We start from the raw sequence: 8,480 nt of genomic DNA, 5'->3' as shown, positions 1-8,480 counted from the left end.
TGCTTACCTCTGGAACATTTTAATAATTTTCCTTCAAGTATTACAGAATTTTTGTAGAACTCAAGTAACTTTGCGTCTTCACTTGTCCTGGCCTTACCTTCCTTCTCTTGCATGAACTTTTAATCCCTTTAGTTATCAATGGTTAAATTGAGCTTCTGGGAACTTTTTAAGAACATTACATACAAATATTGAAACAAATTTTATACAGAATATACTGAATTTGACATTAACAACTCTCTCTAGATATTCCTTATCCCATAGTATTGTTTTAATGTATTCTTAAACACTGTATCCTGCAGCTGCATATAAGTGCACTGGCCCACTTGAGGATTCAGCACAAGGCTACCTGATGTCTTCGTGTGCTCACACTAAGCAAGTATCGCAGTCACTGTTTACCACTGTATTTTGTGTGTTCTACCATTTTTCATCAGAAATGCGATGCAGAGATGTCCAAACAACTGAGTGTTGAGATCTATCTCTCAGGTTTTTAGGTTACACAAGTACATACTAATTAGGATTTCTATCTTACTTTGAGTTATAATGCCTAAAACCACATAAATAATCATAAATTTCACCAAAAAGGCAATAATTTATCAAAAGTGTAGAGAACACGATTTCATGAAAAAAAGCAGTTGTTACAAGAAAATAAAGTAAGAAAAATGTACACAAATAATAATAGATATTTTTCACTATTTTTCAAGAATTTTTACTGTTTTCAATTATTTTCATCATTTTTCAAGCACTTTTTACTATTTTTTCGCCCATATCTCGATTACTTTCGCACCTTTGCGTCATTTGTCATATTCTTTACAAATTTGTATCAAAGATTTCAATATATACACCATAGATTTTCAGGAAAAATTGTAAAATTTCAAGCACAAAATCTATTTATGGAATTTTTAAGTTGTCTTTTTTTCTTGAATATATGGATAAGAACATGGAAAGATCAGTAAAACAAGTAACAATTTTTCATTTCTCTCTCATTGCTACCCCCTTAAAATTTTTATCGTTTAATAAGCCAGGAAAAACACGTTGAAAAATATAAACAAAAATCTGAAGATTGAAACTAAAACTCTATATCATGATATTCATTACTTTCATCCTACATCTCCTTTACATCTTAATTGAATATCACCATTTTCAAAATAATCAAAATCGTACCCACTAATTAATTTATGGTATCTGTTTGGCAAAAACTTTTAAACACATTATTCAACTCCTTACCAATCTTTTCTCCACGTCTACTATTCAAGTATTCACACCAAGTAATGTTATATGGAACATTTCCTTCTAACTCGCTAATGAATTGGAATTGTTTTCATTACTGAGCTTCCTTAGTAGGTTTTCCATTTATAAATAAAAATGTTAGCAAAAAAATAATTGTTCTAAGTAACTGTCAAACATTGAAAAGTATGAAAACTGGGGCAGGATTCAACCCTGTGACCTTAGCGGGCTCGCGGTTTCAGTCTGAAGCGCCTAGAACCGCTCGGCCACACCGGCCGGCGAAGAGAAAAAATATTTACAAACATTTGCAACGACACAGAGCGACGGGCGGAGTAAGGAGAGCGACAATGTATACATACTGTATGAGGTCAACAACTATGTGAAGGGGTGGGAAATAGCAGGTGGAGAAGACGCTCCCTCCAAAAAAATTGACGTCACAGATGGATACCAGACAGGAAAAGAAAAAAACAAAGCCAGCTTACGTGACGTTAATTACGCCAGTACGGGACCAGCGAGATACCCTGACCCTGTGACACTTCAGGTCTTACGAGTTGGAGCAACGGTCTCCAGAGGGGAGCAATTTACTATTTGAGACAACTTTAATACTTCGTAGTTGCGAGTTTAAATAAATTCATGCTCCTGCTAATATATAACAAAGTTAGGTACTTTATTAAGTATCTTTTAATTGACATACTGACGTAGCCGACCATTCGCGAGGGCAAGGCAACTAGTGTGACGTCGCAAGTTCATTGTGGTGAACTCTGATTCAACACGAAGCGAAATACCCAATGGGTGGAGGTAGACAGATATGGCAAAAAACGCTGCTATGCAGGGGAGGCGGAGTCGTCGCATATCAAAGTTTATTGGAAGGGATAAGGCAGACGAATGAAGATATAAAAGCAATTAAACAAAAGGAAGGAAGTTCATTATGTGAAGCTGCTTTTACAGAGGTGGCAGGAGGGAGTTAATTAGATCATTAATTAGACACAAAGAACGTACAGGAGCAGAAGTTGTTGCCGAAAAGAGGGAGGAAAGAACGAAGCAACATGTCAAGAAGTAGGGCGATGTTGACGAGAGGGACAAGGTTGAAAAACCAAGGGAGGAAGACGAAGAATTTTGGAAGGAGGAGAAAGAGAATCAGGTGGGCTCGACAGGGGTAGTGAAGAGAGAAAGAAGGGTAACGAAGAGAAATATGAAGAGGACATGAATGGCGAAAAGGGAGATCTTGAGTGAACTGGGAGAAGGAGACCCAGAGGAAGAAGGAAGAGAAGAGATAACAGAAGGGGATGTGCAGAGAGATGATGTGGACATGAGAGATGGAGAAGACGAGAGGGAACACGTTCTAGACAGAGAAGAGGAGGAGAAGCTTGGTAGCAACAGTAGTATGGAAGATGCAGAGGAAGAAGAATTTGATGCAATGCTCGGGTTAATAGGGAACTGTGTCAGTGAGATGGAGAGAGGGATCTTTAAAATACTTAAAATGGAAAAGAGCAAGCCGAGATTCCTTTTAGTATGTTGACGGCCCTTAAAGTGAAGAAGAGAAAGACACAGACTCGGAGTTTGTAGATGAAGAATGTGAAAAAATCAAATGGCTCTGTGCACTATGGGACTCAACATCTGAGGTCATCAGTCCCCTAGAACTTAGAACATCCAGGTTATCAAAAAGTCAGTATAAATTTGAAAACTTAATAAACCACGGAATAATGTAGATAGAGATGTAAAAATTGACACACATGCTTGGAATGAAATTGGGCTTTATTAGAACAAAAAAAAGTATTGCTAGACGTGTGAAAGATGTCATGTCATGCCAAGAATGTGTGTCAAGTTGTACATCTCTATCTACATTATTCCGCGACTTATTCACTTTTCAAATTTATACTGACTTCACCCGGTACTTAAACCTAACTAACCTAAGGACATCACACACATCCATGTCCGAGGCAGGGCGCGAACCTGCGACCGTAGCAGCAGCGCGGTTCCGGACTGAAGCGCCTAGAACCGCTCGGCTACTGCGGCAGCCAAGAATGCAAAAGCGACGTCACAACAACAGATGACGAAACGCAAGAAGCGAAGAAGCTGTGGGAACAGTATTGGAAAGTTGGTAGAGGTAAAGATAAAAAAACGGTTAGAAAGGACAGCAGGAAAGAGTCAAAGTTGTTAACAAGTAATAAATGCAGGACAAGAGCGAAAAGAGAAATGAGTGAAGAAGAAGGAATGAAAGAGACTGGGAAGAATGGAGGGAAGAAAGAAACTGAAGAGGAAGAGAAAAAAGCAAAAGGGAAGCCGCTGCTTTCGGAACTGAGTGAAACAGTAGATAGCACACTGAAGAGGTTAGTATCGGTAGCAACCTCGACTGACGAATATGTTCATTGGGAGAGACAAAGCGTTGAAGAAATGCCAAAATCGGGGCTGGTCGGTGTTTGTAATCTGAAGTTGACTGTGAAGAAAGGGATGACAATTGTTAAGTACTTTTTTTTTTAATCTCATTTTGTTCGCTTTTGTCCGTTGCATCTGCGCGGAGCGGACGTCGTAAGACTTCTATTGAAGTTCGTTGTTGATCGATTAACACAGTTTTTTTATTACAGAATGCACGTAATCCTCTGACCGAACACGCTGAGCTACCGTGCCGGCTAGTACTAGGACACACGAGTTAGTTAAATTGGAAAAGAAAGGAGACAGAGGAGCAGAAGAAAATACCCACAGACAAGATAAATTGTCACCGGAAGTAGCAAAACAATTAGAGAAAATAACCACAAGATAAGCGATACTAGACTGCAAAAAACATGAAAGGTTGGTCAAGACGGCTCATTTACAATGAAATGACGATTTTCCTGGGAATTTTGTTGAAAAGTAAAGTTTTACTTTATTAGTTTATCAGTTATTTTATTAGTTGCTCTGTGTGTACTGTAATAAGTCAAAGAAATAATGTCTATACATATGTATAAATGTTGTCCTGTGAGCTTGGAGTCTGTGCTGCAGTTAAAATAACTAATCCAACGGTGAGTACAAGTGATTATCGAGAAGAGCCAGACCTAATTTTTGACAAGTAGTTGCTTTATCTGCGCGCTGGAGAGCCAGAAGTAGCAGGGGGGGAATGTTTATAAACAAAGAGGTGTGCTCTAGGGGACACTCGTTGCTGTGAGGAAGGCAAAACAACTGGCGGTTGCCGCGACGCGACGTGTAGTGTTTATAAACAAGACAATGGACAGCTGACTGAGAGGTGTGAGCAGCGCTACAGCAGGGCCTCCAAAGCATTTTGCACGAGCACATCGCTCAGTGCAGACTGAAGAAGACGGCTTCGCTATGTTGACGACTGTACAAACCCCCACACCTCGACTTCGCGCAGTAGCGTTGTCTCTCTTTTTCCTTACGCTTGTATTGCTCTCTCCGCCTGTCTCAACCATTTACAAAACTGCATCCGTTTTCTTCGTCATTGCAAATGTTGTGGGTTGGCAGGAGAGCCAACACCGGGTACTAGAGGAAGCCGAAAGGCACGCGTTTTAGCTCACGCAGGCTGGCGTGAGGTCTGGAACAGGACAAAGAATTTAGACTTTAGAAAAACGGACGTAGCGGGTGGAATACTTAACTTTAATCCCTTAATGATGAGCGTAGCTCTTGACGGTACATGATTACAGTATCAATAGTAACTGGTAATGGCGCCTTGCTACGTCGTAGCAAATGACGTAGCTGAAGGCTATGCTATCGTCTCGGCAAATGAGAGCGTATTTTGTCAGTGAACCATCGCTAGCAAAGTCGGCTGTACAACTGGGGCGAGTGCTAGGAAGTCTCTCTTGACCTGCCACGTGGCGGCGCTCGGTCTGCAATCACTGATAGTGGCGACACGCGGGTCCGACGTATACTAACGGACCGCGACCGATTTAAAGGCTACCACCTAGCAAGTGTGGTGTCTGGCGGTGACACCACAGCAAAATGTTTATGTGCAGTGGGCGGGGACAAGATTACCGATGCAAAATGGATTTAAATAATAATAATGATAATGATAATAATAACAATAATAACATTAAATTTGGTTACAACAGAAAATTATCTCTTCTATTTTTCCCTTTTTTGTTTGCAATTATGCTACCAATATACGGAAAAAGGGAAGGTTGGCAGCAATTGTTGGAGCATTTTTTAAATTACAATCAGAAATACTTGCACGCAATCTAGTTTTCTAGCAAGGCAGAACAGAAAAAGCCCTTTCACATACATATGAAGAAGCAAACACAGAAATAGTCTTTGCTGCTTCTCTGTGCGGCTTAGGAGATTTTTCCTTCGACAAATTCTGGGAGAATTCGAGCAAGCCTTTGGTACTGCAAAGTAAATCCTTTCGGCGGTCATCAGTTTGCAAGTCGTTTAGTTCGAAATGTAAATCGGAAGTATCACTTTCAGTTGCTGTCGAAAAGAGCTTTACAAACACATCAAGCATTGGCTGAAAGTTTGTAATTTCCTGTAACGAAAACTAAACCTAATGTTAAAAACGTCTCTTTGAAGTACTAAAGGGTGATAAGTTTCAATAAGCAAGTACTGTGGACTATTGTTTTTAATGTTTTGTGCCGGTCGGGGTGGCCGAGCGGTTCTAGGCGCTACAGTCTGGAACCGCGCGACCGCTACGGTCGCAGGTTCGAATCCTGCCTCGGATATGGATGTGTGTGATGTCCTTAGGTTAGTTAGGTTTAAGTAGTTCTAAGTTCTAGGGGACTGATGTCCTCAGATGTTAAGTCCCATAGTGCTCAGAGCCATTTGAACCATTTGAATGTTTTTGTACACTTAACAAAATCGACTTTATTTTGCTGTTTGCGATACAGCAACACATTACATAGAATCGGTCACTAAAGGGGTCAAAAAAACCATACTACCGTTCTGAATACAGCTCTTTTAAAAATCCGGATGCTTTATTAAAGACAAAATTTATGTAGCGCTTACGTAGTTCAGGAAAGTTTCGCGTAGTTCCCTTAGCAATGTTGTTTTCAAGGAGCTGCAATTTACTTTGTAAAGCTTTTATTTTGCCGACTATATCGTTGATGAAATTTTCGTTTTGGAGCTTCACACCTAAATCATTTAAGAGAGCCATAACGTCTGCTAAAAATCTTAAATCAGTCACCCATTCAGGACCATGGAAAACTGACTCCGTACGTCCTTTGTCCTCCAAAAACTGAGCCATGGAGTGGCATAGTCGATAAACTTGGAAAATCACTTTTCCTTTGTTCAACCAGCGTACTTCAGCATGACAGGAGCTATCTGGATACTCCTCTTCAAATGAAATCTAAAATTCTCTGAAATAATGGTGAATGAGCCCGAGAGAACGAATATAGGAAATGTATTCGCAGTTGCGAATGCAAACCACTTTCCGTCGTTATTAGAAGGACGATAATGAAAATTTATGCCGCACCGGGACTCGAACCTTGATTTCTTACTTTACACGAGCAGTCGCCTTAACTCCTTGAACTATCTGTGCACAAATCACGCGTCCTCCTAATCTTCCATATTTCATTGCCCTTACGTCACCACCTGCACTTGTACGTTACGTACATTCCAGTCCAGAAAGGACATATGTATTGAGAGTTGAGGTCCCGGTACATTTGCATCTACATCTACATTATTACTCTGTAATTCACATTTAAATGCATGGCAGAGGTTTCATCGAATCACCTTTAAGCTACTTATCTACCTTTTCAATCATGAAGAGCGCGCGGGAGAAACGAACATTTGAATCTTTTCGTGCGAGCTCTGATTTTTCTTATTTTTTTATGATGATCTTTTCTCCCCATGTAGGTGGGCGTCAGGAAAAGATTTTCACACTCTGAGGAGGAAGATAGTGATTGAAATATCATGAGAAGGTCCTCCCACAGCGAAAAACCCCTTTGTTTTAATGACTGACTCTCCAGTGTATCAATCCGAACCACTCTCTCCCCTACTTCGCGATAATGCAAAACGAGATGCCCTTCTTTGAAATTTTTCGATTTCCTCCGTCAGTCCCATCCAATGCGCATCCTACAGCGCACTGCAATACTCCAGACAATGGCTGACAAGCGTAGTATAAGCTGTCACTCTAGGAAATCTCTTACATTTTCTATGTGTTCTGCCAATAAGTCATTTGTCTTTGCAGAATGAGATTTTCACTCTGCAGCGGAGTGTGCGCTGATATGAAACTTCCTGGCAGATTAAAACTGTGTTCCCGACCGAGACTCGAACTCGGGACCTTTGCCTTTCGCGGGCAAGTGCTCTACCAACTGAGCTACCGAAGCACGACTTCAGTCCCGAGTTCGAGTCTCGGTCGGGCACACAGTTTTAATCTGCCAGGAAGTTTCATTTGTCTTTGGTTTGCTTTCCCCGCAACATTATCTATGTTTCATTCCATTTTAAGTTATTCGTAATTGTAATACATAAGAATTTAGTTGAGTTTACAGCCTTTATATCTGCGTGATTTATCGTGTAAATCGTTTACGTCGATCAGGAACAACTGGGGGCCTATGACACATCATTGGGAAACGTCTTCTATTTCTTCTGTTTTACTCTATGACTTTCTGTCAGTTATTATGAACTGTGAACTTTGTTACAGGAAATCACGAATCCAGTACAACAACTGAGACGACACTTCATAGGCATGCAATTTAATTAGAAGTCGCTTGGGAGGAACGGTGTCAAAGCCTTCTGAAAATCAAAAAATATGGAATCAGTTTGACGTCCCCTGTGGATAACACTAATTACTCCGTGACAATAACGAGCTAATTGTGGTTCAAATGGCTCTGAGCACTATGGGACTTAACATCTGTGGTCATCAGTCCCCTAGAACTTAGAACCACTTAAACCTAACTAACCTAAGGACATCACACACATCCATGCCCGAGGCAGGATTCGAACCTGCGGCCGTAGCGGTCACGCGGTTCCAGACTGAAGCGCCTTTAACCGCACGGCCACACCGGCCGGCAGCTAATTGTGTTTCAGAAGAACGATATCTTCTGAATCCGTGTTGGCTATTTGTCAATAAATCGTTTTCTTCGAATTGATTCATATTTTTCGAACACAGTACGTGTTCTAAACTCCTACTGCAAATCAACGTTAGAGATATGGCTCTGTAATTCAGAGGATTCTCCTTTCTTGGGTACTGGTGTGACGTGTACAACATTCCAGTCTGTAGATACGGGTCTTTCTACGAGCGATCGGTAGTATACGATTGCTAAGTATGGCGTTATTGTATCAGCATACTCTGAAGGTAATCTGACTAGTATGAAATATGGACCGGAAATCTAGCC

The 8,480-nt window shown here is 40.7% G+C and overlaps 1 non-coding gene across 1 annotated transcript; it reads right to left on the bottom strand.

The window, feature by feature from the left end:
* Positions 1-7,397: 7,397 nt before the first annotated feature.
* Positions 7,398-7,472, bottom strand: Trnas-cga (transfer RNA serine (anticodon CGA)). The gene has a single exon. It is a non-coding gene; the product is annotated as a tRNA-Ser (tRNA).
* Positions 7,473-8,480: the final 1,008 nt, after the last annotated feature.

The sequence above is a fragment of the Schistocerca serialis genome, chromosome 3 (assembly GCF_023864345.2).
Source record: "Schistocerca serialis cubense isolate TAMUIC-IGC-003099 chromosome 3, iqSchSeri2.2, whole genome shotgun sequence".
Classification (NCBI taxonomy): domain Eukaryota; kingdom Metazoa; phylum Arthropoda; class Insecta; order Orthoptera; family Acrididae; genus Schistocerca; species Schistocerca serialis.
This window is presented reverse-complemented; position numbering and strand designations above follow the sequence as displayed.